We start from the raw sequence: 21330 nt of genomic DNA, 5'->3' as shown, positions 1-21330 counted from the left end.
GAACCTAGGGACATGCCTAATATAGAGTAACTATTTAATGAATACATAAACCCAGCAAACAGATTTAGGATATTGAAAACTGACTCTTCTAATTCAGCCAACTGATACCCTAAACCAATCCTTCTCAAACTTTAATGTGCATACAAATCACTCGGGGATCTTGTTTAAATGCAGGTTTTAGTTCAGTAGGTCTGGGATGGGACATGAGAGTATGCATTTCTAACGTGCCTGTGACTACCACAGATACACTGATTCACCCCATAATTTGAGTAATAAGGGCCTTGACTCAACTCAGCAGCTTGTATTAGCTTTTTGTTAAGGCAGAAATCTATTACAAGAAGAAGGACTGCGAGTGGAAATAAGGAAAGTATCTTTCAGGAGTAAGGAAGTCAAGCTTGGGCAAGAATGACAGTTCTTGGGAAGAATGATTTGGGAAACTTTCCTGGGACAGTGGCTGCCAACAGCCCTGTGCCCAGAAAGAGGAGACCACGGTGGCCCAGAATTATACATGCAGAACTGGGGGAGAGCAACATTTGTAAAATGGTTTATCCACCGGAGCTGTTACAATTTTTCATAACCTGAACAAAACTCATCATCCAATGATGGACTTCATTTCAGCATGCCCCATCTATCTTATTGCATAAAAATAAAACTTCAGGTTTATTTTTTTACTTTGAGTATATCACTACAGTGGAGCTTAGTGACATAGAAAGCTGGTATAAAAATAGAGTTATGTGTCACAAAAGGGTAGAAATAGGAAACTGTAGACATTGCAGACAGAGAATTATCACATGAACACTTTGTAGTCTCCCATTTACTGACCCCTCCTTCACCTTGTACCTATGGTCCTCTATGAACTATAGCATGTGGTCTGGGTTTAAAGAGAACTTGGAAAATGCCTTCATCTCTTATAGATGACCCTAGATATGGCTACCAAGCAACAGTCCCAAGCAGTGATGCAGAATCAACCCCACCTTTACCATGATGACATTCTGTGTTCTGAGATCAGCAACTTCAGCACCGGGGACAGAGGCAAATCCCTGTGGACACACAACTCTGGTTTCAATATGAGCCTTGCCGGGCATCTACCCCCCTTTCACCACTGTGCACAGGACAGTCATTTGTGACGTGCCCACCTTTCCTTCCAATTATGCCCCCATCCTTTATATTACAGGACTTTTTCCTGCTGTGCTTATGCATACAGGACAACATACACCTTTTCCCATGGGAAGGCTCTGCCATTTTCATTACTGGAACTAGGCACCCATATATCAAACAAGTTCTCCAGGAAGCATTGTTAGCTCCTAGACTGTTTCATACTGATTGTCTACTCTGCTTTGGTGTGTCTCTCTCAGCTATTGGCTGTCAGATGACATCTCCTCATGCACACTGGAGTAGGAGGTGATCTTCAAAACTTTTACATGAGGCACACTTTATGACAAGAATCAACGATACATGTCATAGCACAACAATCTTAAGGTCATGTGTGGGGTACTCAGATATTCTAAGTTATTGACAAGCTGAACAAAATCAAGCTGCCACTCTTCCTAGTATAGTATAGCATGTGACATCCCCTTTGCAGTAGGGGATTAACTGCACACCCTAAGACCAAAATTGTAGTAAGGAAATGAAGTTAAAGAAGGTTCCTGAGAGGGGTGAAACCAGGCAGAAGACAAAAACCAAAATCAGGGCTGATGACTACATATAAGAAACTTTCTCTGAGTTACAGAGAGTCATGAAGCATAGGTCTCAGCCAAGGGAGCCAGTTGATTATAATTAGGAAAGGACACATTGGAATGAGATACCCAGACACAAATGGCCTCTTTTCTAGCAAATACTTATTTTAATTTCCTCAGAATGAGATTTGCAGGCTGAAATGGTCAAAGGGGAAGATTCTCTGAAGCTGGCCATGAGCACTACAATTATAAGGGATAATGGCCTAGGGGACACCTGAAGTGGCAGCATCAGAAGAAGTAATAGCAGATGGCCATAGGAAAAACATTGAGATGGGGCACTGTTACTGGTATTCATAATGAATAAATACTCCATGGATCTTGTAGTCAAGGGAGGAAATTAGGATTTTTTGCCCAATGGTGGTTCCAAGTCGGAGTCAACACCATAGACTTTGAACTTAGGTCTTAATTTGACCCCTATGCTGGCTTTTCCTAAGGGTCCTTCTTGGCTCCAAGAGCCTTCCTAGTCAACATGGAAATAACAGACAAAAGTTACTCAATGATGGTGTATTAATTTCCTATTTCTTCTGTAACAAATTCCTACAAACTTGGTGGCTTAACACAACACAAATTTATTATCTTACAGTTCTGGGAATCTGAAATCCAAAATGAGTCTCTCTTAAGGCTAAAATAAGTGTCAGGAGAGCTGCATTCCTTACGGATGCTCAAGGGGGCAATCAACTTCCTTGCGTTTTCAAGCTTCTGGAGGCTGCCTGCATTTCTTGGCTCATGACCTCTTTCCAGCAATCAATCACTCTGACCTCTGCTTCCATCACCACTTCTTCTTTGGTTCTGACCTTCTTGCCTCCCTTTTATAAGGACCCTTTAGGTTACATTGGTCCCACCTGGATAATCCAGGGTGATCTTCCTATCTCAAGATTCTTAATTTAATCACATCTGCAAAGTCCCTATTGCCTTATAAAGTAACATATTCACAGGTTCTAGAGATTAGGATGTGGACATCTTTGAAGAACCATTATTTTGTCTATCATAGGTGGTATCTTCACTGAAGGCCAAAAAATTAGCAAATGTTAATCTGACCTTCAGGTAGCCGGTAACTCTGGACCCAAGGGCTCAGGGAAAATGGCCTGCTGTGCTAAAAGGAAAAGGATTTATCCTGGTACAATTTGGTCAATTTAAAACCTTTTAAAACTAACATAATTTCTTGCTCCAAGAAACTCTCTCTTTAAGTCATCTCATTACAATACATCATCATCATTATTTTTTAAATCAACCAATTACAGTAATTTTTGTGTTCTGAAAACAGAAACATGATAGTTGGCTGCTCTCCCAGAAAACCTTTTACATTTCTTTCCACATATGAGTATTATGAAAATCATCTCCAGATGAGTAGAGCTGCATGCTGGTATGCTCTGGCTGAAGCTCTCTTGGGGGGCTCACACCCAAGGGAATGTGGCAGCAGGGCCAATCGCTGCTTTTGCCCTGGTTAGAGGAGGATGTGGTTGTGAGGCAGGGGTTTAAAGCCCACAGAACTCTGGACAGAAAGTGCTGATCAGGGACTGGAGACTTTATTTTCCTACAGTCACTGTCAAGTCCGACAATTCTACCTCCTTACTCTCTCTCTATGCCACCCCCTTCCTCTCCAATCTCATGCTACTCGTCAAGACAGTGTGATATTTACATTGCAAGACTTCCCCAAAATGACCTGATCCTACGAACCGCCTAGGATGTGTATAAAACATCCCAGGCACCCCACTTAGAAATTCTGATTCTAAGCCTTGCAGGGGCCTTGGAATTTGAAGGGGCCAAGCAATTCTGTTATCTGGCAAGGATGGGCAAGACACATTTCCAAGCTGGGCCGAGAAATAATGCACACTTTTTCAATATTTTTCAAGCTGGTGAACTTGAACAAGTTACTTAGCTTCCCGGAACCTGTACAATGAAGAGTTCATAGGTTGTTTGGAGAATTTAATAGGATTGTCTTCACTTTTCACTGTACACAGATCATGGATTATCTTCTCTCCCTGCCCTTCATGCCTCTCCCCATAGTACCTGCCATATTGTGGTTTTCATACCTGGCGGGTGTTGACTGACTGCACATGCCATAAAATGACAACCAGCAGCACTTGGTTAATCTTTCTGCCAGGACCTTCCCTACCTACCCAGTCATCAACTTTATTGTGTAATTACATGGGCTTTCAGAGGCCTCCCTGCCACACAGCTTCCTCTCGTCCACAAGGAAATGTCCATAAAGTTTCTCCTTTCTTCACAGCACCCAAAGAAAGCTAATGTTCCCCCACAGCTGTGTCAACCAACTTCATAGTTCTAGGAAGTGCCTCCAGGAAGTGCTTGACTTTTATTCTACAAGAGAAAGAATCATGGCAGTTTTACTACCCTAGACAGGGCCCCTGCTGGCTAGAGAGTTTCTTCACCAGTCTCAAAGTCTCATGTCTCCCTGCAGCAGGAATGCATGCCACGTGCCACAGGCTACATGCTATTGCGATATATACGTTTAACACGTGCTGTGGAATCAGCTCGATTTTAAGTACCATCCCCATTTTATTTTTGGCAATTTTAGGCTTTATATTTTAGCCTTCCAAAGAATCTTGGGAGTATATTATGACTGATGCCCTATTTTATTCACTCTCTTTACCACTTGTCTCAATTCTCAATCCTCTTTTTCTTCTTAAGGTGATGGCAGTGGGTGCAGAGTGATGATCATGCTCTTATAGTAGTTTATACCTCTTAATCCCCTACCCCTATGTTGCCCCTCCCTTCTCCCGACTGGTAACCACTAGTTTGTTCTCCGTAACTGTGAGTCTGCTTCTTTTTTGTTATATTCACTAGTTTGTTGTATTTTTTAGATTCCACATATAAGTGATATCATACAGTATTTGTCTTTCTCTGTTTGACTTATTTCAGTTAACATAATACCCTCCAAGTCCATCCATGTTGTTACAAATGGTAAAATTTAATTTTTTTATGGCTGAGTAGGATTCCATTGTATATATATACCATATGTTCTTTATCCATTCGTCTGCTGATGGACACTTAGGTTGCTTCCATACCTTGGCTATTGTACATTGGGGTGCATGTATGTTTTTGAAATAGTGTTTTTGTTTTTTCTCAATATATACCCAGGAGTGGAATTGCTGGGTCATATGGTAGTTCTGTTTTTAGCTTTTTGAGGAATTCTTGCCCAAACCATTTACATCTCTTTCTCTCTATACTTCCCACTCCTGACACTATAGCAAAGTGTCAAAGTGTGGCTTCTAGACCAGCAGCATCACCTGAGCACTTGTAAGAAATGGAAATTCTTGGGCTCCACCCCAGATCTGCTGAGTCAGAAATTCTGAGAATGAGGTCCAGAGATCTGTGCTTTAAAAGCCTTAGGTGATTCAGATGTACTCTAGTTTGAGGTTCATCATGCTATAGCGACTTCCTGTCTATCAGCCATCTCCTGAAAACACACTCACAATACATCTAATTGTTAGTAGCTTGGAATACCACCAACCTGTCCATAGAATGCTTAGAAGTCCTCCCCACCATCCCAACTGACCTCATTTTAATTCTCTTTTCCTTCAGATTTCCTTCCCCCACTCCATGAACATGGAGCCACTATCTCATTCTCCACACCCCCCCTTTCCAAAATTTAAAGCATAATAAGCTAAACTGGAAATCACCTGAGAGATAGTCTAAGCCAAATGTGGTAGTGGTGTTATCTCAGTTGTGAGACCTGGACTGTCATGTTGAGTGGTATTCTGAGGTCATGTCCAAGTTCAATGAGTAAAAGCTGACAGGTGCTGAAATGGGAAGTAGCAGCAAAGTGCCCTGCACAAGTTTTACCATGAGGCCTGGGGAAAGAAAGTGACTTGTGTAAAGTCACACAGCTAGTGAGTGGTGGAGATGCTTCTTGAAACCATAAATTATATTCAATACTCTTCTCACAAGACTCATGTTCTTTCCCTTTGCTCTCCCGCCTTTTCTCCATTTCTCTTTCTCTTGACTCTCCATCACCCTTGTAGACTTTCTGCTCATCATTAACATGACTACCACAAACGAGTAAAGGAAATGGGAGGGGGGGGGCAAATCAGCAAACTGAGCTCCTTTTTACTGAGGAGTCTTGGAGAGAGGCAGGTGAAAACCAATGGCTCCATAAAATATGCTGCAGGTCTCCCTCATCAATCTCTCTTACCACGTGAAAGTGAACATGCCTTTCTTCCTTTTTCTTTCCTTCTTTCTCTCCTTTTTGCTTCCTTCCATCAACATATTTTTGCTGGGTGCATACTAAATCCAGGCATTTTTATAAGCTCTGAGGATACAGCAGTTAACAGACCCAAAAAATCCTGCCCTCATAGTCCTAGAATTCTAGTAAGGAAGATAGACAGGAAACAAATAATAAATGACAGAATATATGGCATGTCAGACGGTGATAAGTCTTACGGAGAAAAATTAAATAGGCAAGAGAAATATGAGGAGCAGAGAAGAAAACAGTTGTCATTAGGATGGTCAGAGAAGGCCTCAAAGGAGGTGACCGGTTAGCACAAACCAGGAGGGAAGGGAGCACACCATGTCACAATCTGTGAGAAAAGTGTGTTAAGGCGAGCAAACACGAGCACAAAGCCCATGAGACAAGCACATTCAAGAGAAATTTGAGGAGGGATAGGAGGACACCATATATGGGGCAGAATGAGCCAGGGGGAAGGTGCTGGGAGATGTCACTAAGGACTGATGGTGGGACACGTTGTGTAGGGTCCTGTTTGCCATTGCAGGCACTTGGGACTATACCCAACTCCAAAGTGATGTCTCAGTTCCCTCACAGTTTTGGTGGTGACAAAGCTGCTCATAGTTGATAAAGTAATGAACTCTAAGGTTGCGATGATAGACTGTGCTTTCTTCCCAGAAGTCTCTGCCATCCAGCTTTGCCCCACTTATGATGGACACTCTGGCCCCTGAGAGATAAATATTTTAGGGGCAGGGGGATCTTTGGGGCATGCTCCTTCAAATCCTATTAGACAGGCCTTCTCTATATTTATGTAAGACAATAAATATCCTTATCCTCTCAAATTACTGTGCAACTAAACAGCTCAGGACTGTACAAAGCCCAGCCTTATTCGTTTTGACCTGTCAGTGCACACAGAAAACAAAGACAAAAGAGCCTATTTCTAATTTAAAGGGAAACATATTGAAGGAGGGGGGCAGCTGTGCTCAGGAGACTTGGGTTTCAGTTATCCCAGGCAATGACTGCCTGTCTTTGGAATACTCACTTAATTTCACTGTCTCTGCTTATTTGTAAAGTGGATCCTTGGATAAGACACTTTTAAGAAAGTCTGTGCCCGAGGGGGGTCTGGGCAAGATGGAAGAAGAGTAAGACGCGGAGATCACCTTCCTTGCCACAGATACATTAGAAATACATCTACATGTGGAACTGCTCCTACAGAACACCCACTGAACGCTGGCAGAAGACGTCAGACCTCCCAAAAGGCAAGAAACTCCCCACGTACCTGGGTAGGGCAAAAGAAAAAAGAAATAACAGAGACAAAAGAATAGGGATGGGAACTGCACCAGTGGGAGGGAGCTGTGAAGGAGGAAAGATTTCCGCATACTAGGAAGCCCCTTCACGGGCGGACACTGCAGGTGGCAGAGGGGGGAAGCCTCGGAGCCATGGAGGAGAGCGCAGCCACAGGGGTGCGGAGGGCAAAGCGGAGAGATTCCCGCACAGAGGCTTGGCGCCGAGCAGCACTCACCAGCCCGAGAGGCTTGTCTGCTCACCCGCCAGGGTGGGCGGGGGCTGGGAGCTGAGGCTCAGGCTTCGGTCGAATCGCAGGGAGAGGACTGGGGTTGGCTGCGTGAACACAGCCTGAAGGGGTTAGCGCACCACAGCTAGGCGGGAGGGAGTCCGGGAAAAAGTCTGCAGCTGCCGAAGAGGCAAGAGGCTTTTTCTTGCCTCTTTCTTTCGTGGTGCACAAGGAGAGGGGATTCAGAGCGCCGCCTAAATGAGCTCCAGAGACGGGCACGAGCCGCGGCTATCAGCACGGACCCCAGGGGCGGGCATGAGACACTAAGGCTGCTGCTGCCGCCAACAAGAAGCCTGTGTGCAAGCACAGGTCACTATCCACACTGCCCCTCCTGGGAGCCTGTGCAGCCCGCCACTGTCAGGCTCCCGTGATCCAGGGCCAACTTCCCCGGGAGAACGCACGGCGCGCCTCGGGCTGGTGCAACGTCATGCCGGCCTCTGCCGCCACAGCCTCGCCCCGCATTCGTACCCTTCCCTCTCCCCCGCCTGAGTGAGCCAGAGCCCCCGAAGCAGCTGCTCCTTTAACCCCGTCCTGTGTGAGCGAAGAACAGACACCCTCAGGTGACCTACAAGCAGAGGCGGGTCCAAATCCAAAGCTGAAACCCAGGAGCTGTACGAAAAAAGAAGAGAAAGGGAAATATCTCCCAGCAGCCTCAGAAGCAGAGGATTAAAGCTCCACAAACAACTTGATGTACCTGCATCTGTTGAACACCTGAATAGACAACGATTCATCCCAAATTCAGGCGGTGGACTTTGGGAGCAGGATATGTTAATTTTTCCCCTTTTCCTTTTTTTGTGAGTGTATATGTATATGCTTCTGGGTGAGATTTTGTCTGTATAGCTTTGCTTTCACCATTTGTCCTAGGGTTCAGTCTGTCCGTTTTTTTGGGTTTTTTTTACTTAAAAAATTTTTTCTCTTAGTACATTTTTTCTTAATAATTTTTCCCTTATTTTTTATTTTAAAAAATTAAAAATTTTTTTCTAAATAAGTTTTTTATTATTTATTTTAAAAAAATTTAAAAAATTTTTTTCTTAAATTTTTTTCTCAATTTTTTTTCTTATTTTTATTATAAAAAATTAATAAATTTATTTTTAAAAATTAAAAAATGTTTTTCTTAATAAATTTTTTCTTAATAATTTTTTTCTTATTTTTTATTATAATAGCTTTATTTTATTTTATTTTATTTTATTTTATTTTATCCTCTTTCTTTCTATTTTTTCTCCCTTTTATTCTGAGCCGTGTGTATGAAAGGCTCTTGGTGCTCCAGCCAGGCATCAGGGCTGTGCCTCTGAGGTGGGAGAGCCAACTTCAGGACACTGGTCCACAAGAGACCTCCCAGCTCCACGTAATACCAAACGGCAAAAATCTCTCAGACATCTCCATCTCAACATCAAGACCCAGCTTCACTCAATGACCAGCAAGCTACAGTGCTGGACACCTTATGCCAAACAACTGGCAAGACAAGAACACAGCCCCATCCAGTAGCAGAGAGGCTGCTTAAAATGATAATAAGGCCACAGACACCCCAAAACACACCACCAGACGTGGATGTGCCCACCAGAAAGAAAAGATCCAGCCTCATCCACCAGAACACAGGCACTACTCCCCTCCACCAGGAAGCCTACACAACCCACTGAACCAACCTTAGCCACTGGGGACAGATACCAAAAACAATGGGAACTACGAACCTGCAGCCTGTGAAAAGGAGACCCCAAACACAGTAAGATAAGCAAAATGAGATGACAGAAAAACACACAGTAGATGAAGGAGCAGGGTCAAAACACACCAGACCTAACAAATGAAGAGGAAATAGGTAGTCTACCTGAAAAAGAATTCAGAATAATGATAGTAAGGATGATCCAAAATCTTGGAAATAGAATAGACAAAATGCAAGAAACATTTAACAAGGACGTAGAAGAACTAAAGAGGAACCAAGCAACGATAAAAAACACAATAAATGAAATTAAAAATACTCTAGATGGGATCAATAGCAGAATAACTAAGGCAAAAGAACAGATAAGTGACCTGGAAGATAAAATACTGGAAATAACTACTGCAGAGCAGAATAAAGAAAAAAGAATGAAAACAATTGAGGACAGTCTCAGAGACCTCTGGGACAACATTGAATGCACCAACATTAGAATTATAGGGGTCCCAGAAGAAGAAGAGAAAAAGAAAGGGACTGAGAAAATATTTCAAGAGATTATAGTTGAAAACTTCCCTAATATGGGAAAGGAAATAGTTAATCAAGTCCTGGAAGCACAGAGAGTCCCAAACAGGATAAATCCAAGGAGAAACATGCCAAGACACACATTAATCAAACTATCAAAAATTAAATATAAAGAAAACATATTAAAAGCAGCAAGGGAAATAAAACAAATAACACACAAGGGAATCCCCATAAGGTTAACAGCTGATCTTTCAGCAGAAACTCTGCAAGCCAGAAGGGAGTGGCAGGATATACTTAAAGTGATGAAGGAGAAAAACCTACAACCAAGCTTACTCTACCCAGCAAGGATCTCATTCAGATTTGATGGAGAAATTAAAACCTTTACAGACAAGCAAAAGCTGAGAGAGTTCTGCACCACCAAACCAGCTTTACAACAAATGCTAAAGGAACTTCTAAAGGCAGGAAACACAAGAGAAGGAAAAGGCCTACAATAACAAACCCAAAACATTTAAGAAAATGGGAATAGGAATATACATATCGATAATTACCTTACATGTAAATGGATTAAATGCTCCCACCAAAAGACACAGACTGGCTGAATGGATACAAAAACAAGACCCATATATATGCTGTCTACAAGAGACCCACATCAGACCTAGGGACACATACAGACTGAAAGTGAGGGGATGGAAAAAGATATTCCATGCAAATGGAAATCAAAAGAAAGCTGGAGTAGCAATTCTCATATCAGACAAAATAGACTTTAAAATAAAGACTATTATAAGAGACAAAGAAGGACACTATATAATGATCAAGGGATCGATCCAAGAATAAGGTATAACAATTGTAAATATGTATGCACCCAACATACGAGCACCTCAGTACATAAGGCAAATACTAACGGCCATAAAAGGAGAAATCGACAGTAACACAATCATAGTAGGGGATTTTAACACCCCACTTTCACCAATGGACAGATCATCCAAAATGAAAATAAATAAGGAAACACAAGCTTTAAATGATACATTAAACAAGATGGACTTAATTGATATTTATAGGACATTCCATCCAAAAACAACAGAATACACATTTTTCTCAAGTGCTCATAGAACATTCTCCAGGATAGATCATATCTTGGGTCACAAATCAAGCCCTGGTAAATTTAAGAAAATTGAAATTATATCAAGTATCTTTTCCGACCACAACGCTATGAGACTAGATATCAATTACAGGAAAAGATCTGTAAAAAATACAAACACATGGAGGCTACACAATACACTACTTAATAACGAAGTGATCACTGAAGAAATCAAAGGGGAAATCAAAAAATACCTAGAAACAAATGACAATGGAGATACGACGACCCAAAACCTATGGGACGCAGCAAAAGCAGTGCTAAGAGGGAAGTTTATAGCAATACAAGCCTACCTCAAGAAACAGGAAACATCTCGAATAAACAACCTAACCTTGCACCTGAAGCAATTAGAGAAAGAAGAACAAAAAAACCCCAAAGCCAGCAGAAGGAAAGAAATTATAAAGATCAGGTTAGAAATAAATGAAAAAGAAATGAAGGAAACAATAGCAAAAATCAATGAAACTAAAAGCTGGTTCTTTGAGAAGATAAACAAAATTGATAAACCATTAGCCAGACTCATCAAGAGAAAAAGGGAGAAGACTCAGATCAATAGAATTAGAAATGAAAAAGGAGAAGTAACCACTGACACTGCAGAAATACAAAAGATCATGAGAGATTACTACAAGCAACTCTATGCCAATAAAATGGACAACCTGGAAGAAATGGACAGATTCTTAGAAATGCACAAACTGCCGAGAGTGAACCAGGAAGAAATAGAAAATATGAACAGACCAATCACAAGCACTGAAATTGAAACTGTGATTAAAAACCTTCCAACAAACAAAAGCCCAGGACCAGATGGCTTCACAGGTGAATTCTATCAAACATTTAGAGACGAGCTAACACCTATCCTTCTCAAACTCTTCCAAAATATTGCAGAGGGAGGAACACTCCCAAACTCATTCTACGAGGCCACCATCACCCTGATACCAAAACCAGACAAAGATGTCACAAAGAAAGAAAACTACAGGCCAATATCACTGATGAACATAGATGCAAAAATCCTCAACAAAATACTAGCAAACAGAATCCAACAGCACATTAAAAGGATCATACACCATGATCAAGTGGGGTTTATCCCAGGAATGCAAGGATTCTTCAATATACGCAAATCAATCAATGTGATACACCATATTAACAAATTGAAGGAGAAAAACCATATGATCATCTCAATAGATGCCGAGAAAGCTTTTGACAAAATTCAACACCCATTTATGATAACAGCCCTGCAGACAGTAGGCATAGAGGGAACTTTCCTCAACATAATAAAGGCCATATATGACAAACCCACAGCCAACATTGTCCTCAATGGTGAAAAACTGAAACCATTTCCACTAAGATCAGGAACAAGACAAGGTTGCCCACTCTCACCACTATTATTCAACATAGTTTTGGAAGTGTTAGCCACAGCAATCAGAGAAGAAAAAGAAATAAAAGGCATCCAAATCGGAAAAGAAGAAGTAAAGCTGTCACTGTTTGCAGATGACATGATACTATACATAGAGAATCCTAAAGATGCTACCAGAAAACTGCAAGAGCCAATCAATGAATTTGGTAAAGTCGCAGGATACAAAATTAATGCCCAGAAATCTCTTACATGCCTATACACTAATGATGAAAAATCTGAAAGTTAAATTAAGAAAACACTCCTGTTTACCATTGCAACAAAAAGAATAAAATATGTAGGAATAAACCTACCTAAGGATACAAAAGACCTGTATGCAGAAAATTATAGGACACTGATGAAAGACATTAAAGATGATACAAATAGATGGAGAGATATACCATGTTCTTAGATTGGAAGAATCAACATTGTGAAAATGACTCTACTGCCTAAAGCAATCTACAGATTCAATGCAATCCCTATCAAACTACCACTGGCATTTTTCACAGAACTAGAACAAAATATTTCACAATTTGTATGGAAACACAAAAGGCCCTGAATAGCCAAAGCAGTCTTGAGAACGAAAAATGGAGCTGGAGGAATCAGGCTCCCTGACTTCAGACTACATTAAAAAGCTACAGTAATCAAGACAGTTTGGTACTGGCACAAAAACAGAAACATAGATCAATGGAACAGGATAGAAAGCCCAGAGATAAACCCACACACATATGGTCACCTTATCTTTGATAAAGGAGGCAAGCATATACAGTGGAGAAAAGACAGTCTCTTCAATAAGTGGTGCTGGGAAAACTGGACAGGTACATGTAAAAGTATGAAATTAGAACACTCCCTAACACCATACACAAAAATAAACTCAAAATGGATTAAAGACCTAAATATAAGGCCAGACACTATCAAACTCTTAGAGGAAAACATAAGCAGAACACTGTACGACATAAATCACAGCAAGATCCTTTTTGACCCAACTCCTAGAGAAATGGAAATAAAAACACAAATAAACAAATGGGACCTAATGAAACTTAAAAGCTTTTGCACAGCAAAGGAAACCATAAACAAGACCAAAAGACAACGCTCAGAATGGGAGAAAATATTTGCAAATGAAGCAGCTGACAAAGGATGAATCTCCTTACAAGCAGCACATGCAGCTCAATAATAAAAAAAACAAACAACCCAATCCAAAAATGGGCAGAAGACCTAAATAGACATTTCTCCAAAGAAGGTATACAGATTGCCAACAGACACATGAAAGAATGCCCAACATCATTAATCATTAGAGAAATGCAAATCAAAACTACAATGAGATATCATCTCACACCGGTCAGAATGGCCATCATCAAAAAATCTTGAAACAATAAATGCTGGAGAGGGTGTAGAGAAAAGGGCGCACTCTTGCACTGTTGGTGGGAATGTAAATTGATACAGCCACTATGGAGAACAGTATGGAGGTTCCTTAAAAAACTACAAATAGAACTACCATACGACCCAGCAATCCCACTACTGGGCATATACCCTGAGAAAACCATAATTCAAAAAGAGTCATGTACCAAGATGTTCATTGCAGCTCTATTTACAGTAACCAGGACATGGAAGCAACATAAGTGTCCATCATCAGATGAATGGATAAAGAAGATATGGCACATATATACAATGAAATATTACTCAGCCATAAAAAGAAACGAAATGGAGTTATTTGTAGTGAGGTGGATGGAGTTAGAGTCTTTCATACAGAGTGAAGTAAGTCAGAAAGAGAAAAACAAATACAGTATGCTAACACATATATATGGAATCTAAGGAAAAAAAAAAAGGTCATGAAGAACCTAGTGGCAAGATGGGAATAAGGACACAGACCTACTAGAGAATGGACTTGAGGATATGGGGAGGGGGAGGGGTGAGATGTGACAGGGTGAGAGAGTGACATGGACATATATACACTACTAAATGTAAAATAGATAGCTAGTGGGAAGCAGTCGCATAGCACAGGGTGATCAGCTCGGTGCTTTCTGACCACCTAGAGGTGTGGGATATGGAGGGTGGGAGGGAGGGAGATCCAAGAGGGAAGAGATATGGGAACATATGTATATGTATAACTGATTCACTTTGTTATAAAGCAGAAACTAACACACCATTGTAAAGCAATTATACTCCAATAAAGATGTTAAAAAAAAAGAAAAAAGAAAGTCTGTGCCCTAGCTTAATATAACTTTAGGCTTAGATATCAGCAAGGTTTCATTATTATTTCTTCTTGATATTTCCCTTTTGCCATAGAAGTTCCACTCATTTGGGATAGCAGAATATAGAAAGAGAAAGGAGCATTCTCTGCCATCTGAAGCCATCTTTTTTTTTTTTTTTTTGAATTTTAGAATTTTATTTTATTTATTTTTTATACTGCAGGGTCTTATTAGTTATCCATTTTATACACATTAGTGTATATATGTCAATCCCAACCTCCCAATTCATCACACCACCACCACCACCCCTCCACTTTCCCCCCTTGGTGTCCATACGTTTGTTCTCTACATCTATGTCTATTTCTGCCCTGCAAACTGGTTCGTCTGTACCATTTTTCTAGGTTATATATATATGCGTTAACATACGATATTTGTGTTTCTCTTTCCGACTTACCTCACTCTGTATGACAATCTCTAGATCCATCCACATCTCTCCAAATGACCCAATTTCATTCCTTTTTATGGCTGAGTAATATTCCATTGTATATATGTACCACATCTTCTTTATCCATTGGTCTGTTGATGGGATTTAAGTTGCTTCCATGACTTGGCTATTGTAAATAGTGCTGCATTGAACATTGGAGTGCATGTGGCTTTTTTTTTTAAACATCTTTATTAGAGTATAATGTTTTACAATGGTGTGTTAGTTTCTGCTTTATAACAAAGTGAATCAGTTATACATATATATATATATATGTCCCCATATCTCTTCCCTCTTGCATCTCCCTCCCTCCCACCCTCCCTATCCCACACCTCTAGGTGGTCACAAAGCACCGAGCTAATCTCCCTGTGCTATGTGGCTGCTTCCCAATAGCTATCTATTTTATATTTGCTAGTGTATATATGTCCATGCCACTCTCTCACTGTGTTGCAGCTTACCCTTCCCCCTCCCCATATCCTCAAGTCCATTCTCTAGTAGGTCTGCATCTTTATTTCTGTCTTGCCCCTAGGTTCTTCTGACCACTTTTTTTTTCTTTTTTTAGATTCCATATATACGTGTTAGCATACTGTATTTGTTTTTCTCTTTCTGACTTACTTCACTCTGTATGACAGACTCTAGGTCCATCCACCTCACTACAGATAACTCAGTTTCGATCCTTTTTATGGCTGAGTAATATTCCATTGTATATATGTGCCACAGCTTCTTAATCCATTCATCTGTTGATGGACACTTAGGTTGCTTCCATGTACTGGATATTGTAAATAGAGCTGCAATGAACATTTTGGTACATGACTCTTCTTGAATTATGGTTTTCTCAGGGTATATGCCCAGTAGTGGGATTGCTGGGTCTTATGGTAGTTCTATTTGTAGTTTTTTAAGGAACCTCCATACTGTTCTCCATAGTGGCTGTATCAATTTACATTCCCACCAACAGTGCAAGAGGGTTCCCTTTTCTCCACACCCTCTCCAGCATTTATTGTTTGTAGATTTTTTGATGATGGCCATTCTGACCGGTGTGAGATGATATCTCATTGTAGTTTTGATTTGCATTTCTCTAATGATTAATGATGTTGAGCATTCTTTCATGTGTTTGTTGGCAATCTGTATATCTTCTTTGGAGAAATGTTTATTTAGGTCTTCTGCCCATTTTTGGATTGGGTTGTTTGTTTTTTTGTTATTGAGCTGCATGAGCTGCTTGTATATCTTGGAGATTCATCCTTTGTCAGCTGCTTCATTTGCAAATATTTTCTCCCATTCTGAGCATTGTCTTTTGGTCTTGTTTATGGTTTCCTTTGCTGTGCAAAAGCTTTTAAGTTTCATTAGGTCCCATTTCTTTATTTGTGTTTTTATTTCCATTTCTCTAGGAGTTGGGTCAAAAAGGATCTTGCTGTAATTTATGTCATACACTGTTCTGCCTATGTTTTCCTCTAAGAATTTGATGGTGTCTGGCCTTACATTTAGGTCTTTAGTCCATTTTGAGTTTATTTTTTTGTATGATGTTAGGGAGTGTTCTAATTTCATTCTTTTACATGTAACTGTCCAGTTTTCCCAGCACCACTTATTGAAGAGGCTGTCTTTTCTCCACTGTGTATTCTTGCCACCTTTATCAAAGATAAGGTGACCATATGTATGTCGGTTTGTCTCTGGACTTTCTATCCTCTTCCATTGATCTATATTTCTGTGTTTGTGCTGGTACCATACGGTCTTGATTCCTGTGGCTTTGTAGTATATTCTGAAGTCAGGGAGCCTGATTCCTCCAGCTCCGTTTGTCTTTCTCAAGATTCTTCAGCTATTCAGGGTCGTTTGTGTTTCCATACAAATTGTGAAATTTTTTGTTCTAGTTCTGTGAAAAATGCCAGTGGTAGTTTGATAGGGATTGCATTGACTCTGTAGATTGCTTTGGTTAGTAGAATCATTTTCACAATGTTGATTCTTCCAATCCAAGAACATGGTATATCTCTCCATCTATTTGTATCATCTTTAATTTCTTTCATCATTGTCATAATTTTCTGCGTACAGGTCTTTTGTCTCCTTAGGTAGGTTTATTCCTAGATATTTTATTCTTTTGGTTCAATGGTAAATGGGAGTGTTTTCTTAATTTCACTTTCAGATTTTTCATCATTAGTGTATAGGAATGCAAGAGATTTCTGTGTATTAATTTTGTATCCTGCTACTTTACCAAATTCATTGATTAGCTCTAGTAGTTTTCTGGTGGCATCTTCAGGATTCTCTACGTATAGTATCATGTCGTCTGCAAGCAGTGACAGCTCTGCTTCTTCTTTTCCAGTGTGGATTCCTTTTATTTCTTTTTCTTCTCTGATTGCTATGGCTAAAACTTCCAAAACTATGTTGAATAATAGTGGTGAGAGTGGGCAACCTTGTCTTGTTCCTGATCTTAGTGGAAATGGTTTCAGTTTTTCACCATTGAGGATGATGTTGGGTGTGGGTTTGTCATATATGGCCTTCATTATGTTGAGGAACGTTCCCTCTATGCCTACTTTCTGGAGGATTTTTATCATAAGTGAGTGTTGAATTTTGTCAAAAGCTTTCTCTGCATCTATTGAGATGATCATATGTTTTTTCTCCTTCAATTTGTTAATATGGTGTATCACGTTGATTAATTTGCATATATTGAAGAATCCTTGCATTCCTGGGGTAAACCCCACTTGACCATAGTGGATGATCCTTTCAATGTTCTGTTGGATTCTGTTTGCTAGTATTTTGTTGAGGATTTTTGCATCTATGTTCATCAGTGATATTGGCCTGTAGTTCTCTTTCTTTGCGACATCTTTCTCTGGTTTTGGTATCAGAGTGATGGTGGCCTCAGAGAATGAGTTTGGAAGTGTTCCTTCCTCTGGTATATTTTGGAAGAGTTTGAGAAGGATAGGTGTTAGCTCTTCTCTAAATGTTTGATAGAATTCGCCTGTGAAGCCATCTGGTCCTGGGCTTTTGTTTGTTGGAAGATTTTAAATCACACTTTCAATTTCAGGGTTTGTGATTGGTCTGTTCATATTTTCTATTTCTTCCTGGTTCAGTGTCGGAAGGTTGTGCATTCTAAGAATTTGTCCATTTCTTCCAGGTTGTCCATTTTATTGTCATAGAGTTGCTTGTAGTAATCTCTCATGATCCCTTGTATTTCTGAAGTGTCAGTTGGTACTTCTCCTTTTTCATTTCTAATTCTATTGATTTGAGTCTTCTCCCTTTTTTTCTTGATAAGTCTGGCCAATGGTTTATCAATTTTATTTATCTTCTCAAAGAACCAGCTTTTCGTTTTATAAATCTTTGCTATCATTTCCCTCATTTCTTTTTCATTTACTTTTGATCTGATCTTTATGATTTCTTTCCTTCTGCTAACTTTGGGGGGTTTTTTGTTCTTCTTTCTCCAGTTGCTTTAGGTGTAAGGTTAGGTTGTTTATTTGAGATGTTTCTTGTTTCTTAATGTAGGCTTGTATAGCCATAAACTTCCTTCTTAGAACTGCTTTTCCTGCATCCCATAGGTTTTTGGTCGTTGTGTTTTCATTGTCATTTGTTTCTAGGTATTTTTTGATTTCCTCTTTGATTTCTTCAGTGAGCTCTTTGTTATTAAGTAGTGTGTTGTTTAGCCTCCATGTGTTTGTATTTCTTACAGATTTTTTCCTGCAATTGATATCTATTCTCATAGCATTGTGGTCGGAAAAGATACTTGATACGATTTCAATTTTCTTAAATTGACCAAGGCTTGATTTGTGACCCAAGATATGATCTATCACAGAGAACGTTCCATGAGCACTTGAGAAAAATGTGTATTCTGTTGTTTTTGGATGGAATGTCCTATAAATATCAATTAAGTCCATCTTGTTTAATGTATCATTTAAAGCTTGTGTTTCCTTATTTATTTTCATTTTGGATGATCTGTCCATTGGTGAAAGTGGGGTGTTACAGTCACCTACTATGATTGTGTTACTGTCAACTTCCCCTTTTATGGCTCTTAGTATTTGCCTTATGTATTGAGGTGCTCTTCTGTTGGGTGCATAAATATTTACAATTGTTATATCTTCTTCTTAGATTGATCCCTTGATCATTATGTAGTGTCCTTCTTTGTCTCTTGTAATAGTCTTTGTTTTAAAGTTTATTTTGTCTGATATGAGAATTGCTACTCCATCTTTCTTTTGATTTCCATTTGCATGGAATATCTTTTAGTATCCCCTCACTTTCAGTCTGTATGTTTCCCTAGGTCTGAAGTGTGTCTCTTGTAGACAACATATATATGGGTCTTGTTTTTGTATCCATTCAGCCAGTCTGTGTCTTTTGGTTGGAGCATTTAATCCATTCACGTTTAAGGTAATTATCGATATGTATGTTCCTATTCCCATTTTCTTAATTGTTTTGGGTTTGTTATTGTAGGTCTTTTCCTTCTCTTGTGTTTCCTGCCTAGAGAAGTTCCTTTAACATTTGCTGTAAAGCTGGTTTGCTGCTGTTGAATTCTCTTAGCTTTTGCTTGTCTGTAAAGCTTTTAATTTCTCCATCAAATCTGAATGAGATCCTTGCTGGGTAGAGTAATCTTGGTTGTAGGTTTTTCTCCTTCATCACTTTAAATATGTCCTGCCACTCCCTTCTGGCTTGCAGAGTTTCTGCTGAAAGATCAGCTGTTAACCTTATGGAGATTCCTTTATGTGTTATTTGTTGTTTTTCCCTTGCTGCTTTTAATATTTGTTCTTTGTATTTAATTTTTGATAGTTTGATTAATATGTGTCTTGGCGTGTTTCTCCTTGGGTTTATCCTGTATGGGACTCTCTGTGCTTCCAGGACTTGATTAACTATTTCCTTTCCCATATTAGGGAAGTTTTCAACTATAATCTCTTCAAATAGTTTCTCAGTCCCTTTCTTTTTCTCTTCGACTGGGACCCCTAAAATTCAAATGTTGGTGCTTTTAATGTTGTCCCAGAGGTCTCTGAGACTGTCCTCAATTATTTTCATTCTTTTTTCTTTATTCTGCTGTGTAATAGTTATTTCCACTATTTTATCTTCCAGGTCACTTATCCATTCTTCTCCCTCAGTTATTCCGCTATTGATCCCTTCTAGAGAATTTTTAATTGCATTTATTGTGTTGTTCATCACTGTTAGTTTGCTCTTTAGTTCTTCTAGGTCCTTTTTAAACGTTTCTTGTATTTTCTCCATTCTACTTCCAAGATTTTGGATCATCTGTACTATCATTATTCTGAATTCTTTTTCAGGTAGACTGCCTATTTCCTCTTCATTTTTTAGGTGTGGTGGGTTTTTGCCTTGCTCCTTCATCTGCTGTGTGTTTCTCTGTCTTCTCATTTTGCTTAACTTACTGTGTTTGGGTTCTCATTTTTGCAGGCTGTAGGTTCATAGTTTCCATTGTTTTTGTTGTCTGTCCCCAGTGGCTAAGGTTGGTTCACTGGGTTGTGTAGGCTTCCTGGAGAAGGGGACTAGTGCCTGTGTTCTGGTGGATAAGGCTAGATCTTGTCTTTCTGGTGCGCAGGTCCACGTCTGGTGGTGTGTTTTGAGGTGTCTGTGGCCTTATTATGATTTTAAGCAGACTCTGTGCTAATGGATGGTGTTGTGTTCCTGTCTTGCTAGTTGTTTGGCATAGGATGTTCTGCACTGTAGCTTGCTGGTCATTGAGAGGAGCTGGGTTTTGGTGTTGAGATGGAGATCTCTTGGAGATTTTCACCATTTGATACTACATGGAGTTGGGGGGTCACTTGTGGACCAGTGTCCTGAACTTGGCTCTCCCACCTCAGTGGCACAGCCCTGATGCCTGGCCGTAGCACCAAGAGCCTGTCCTCCACAGGGCTCAGAATAAAAGGGAGGAAAAAAAGAAAGAAAGAAAGAAGAAGATGAAATAAAATAAAATAAAATAAAGTAAAATAAAATAAAATATAGTTATAAAAATAAAAAATAATTATTAAGGTAAAAAAAATTTTAAGTAAAAAAAATAAACAAACAAACAATGGACAGACAGAACCCTAGGGCAAATGGCAAAAACAAAGCTATACTGGCAAAGTCACACACAGAAGCATACACATACACACTCACAAAAAGAGAAAAAGGGAAAAAATATATATATATATATCATTGCTCCCAAAATCCACCTCCTCTGCTTGAGATTATTCGTTGTCTATTCAGGTATTCCACAGATGCAGGGTACATCACGTTGCTTGTAGAGATTTAATCCGCTGCTCCTGAGGCTGCTGGGAGAAATTTATCTTTCTCTTCTTTGTTCGCACAGCTCCCGGGGTTCAGCTTTGGATTTGGATCCACCTCTGCGTGTAGGTTGCCTGAGGGCGTCAGTTCTTCGCTCAGACAGGATGGGGTTAAAGGAGCAGCTTATTCAGGGGCTCTGGCTCTTTCAGGCCGGGGGAAGGAAGGGGTACCGATGCGGGGCGAGCCTGCAGCGGCAGAGGCCTGCGTGACATTGCACCAGCGTGAGGCGCACTGTGCGTTCTCCCAGG

At 40.0% G+C, this 21330-nt stretch overlaps 1 protein-coding gene across 5 annotated transcripts in view; it reads left to right on the top strand.

The window, feature by feature from the left end:
• CPNE4 (copine 4) overlaps nucleotides 1-21330 on the top strand; it is a 578612-nt gene that overhangs the window by 487021 nt on the left and 70261 nt on the right. The window lies entirely within an intron of this gene.

The sequence above is a fragment of the Eschrichtius robustus genome, chromosome 6, assembly GCF_028021215.1.
Source record: "Eschrichtius robustus isolate mEscRob2 chromosome 6, mEscRob2.pri, whole genome shotgun sequence".
Lineage (NCBI taxonomy): Eukaryota > Metazoa > Chordata > Mammalia > Artiodactyla > Eschrichtiidae > Eschrichtius > Eschrichtius robustus.
This window is presented reverse-complemented; position numbering and strand designations above follow the sequence as displayed.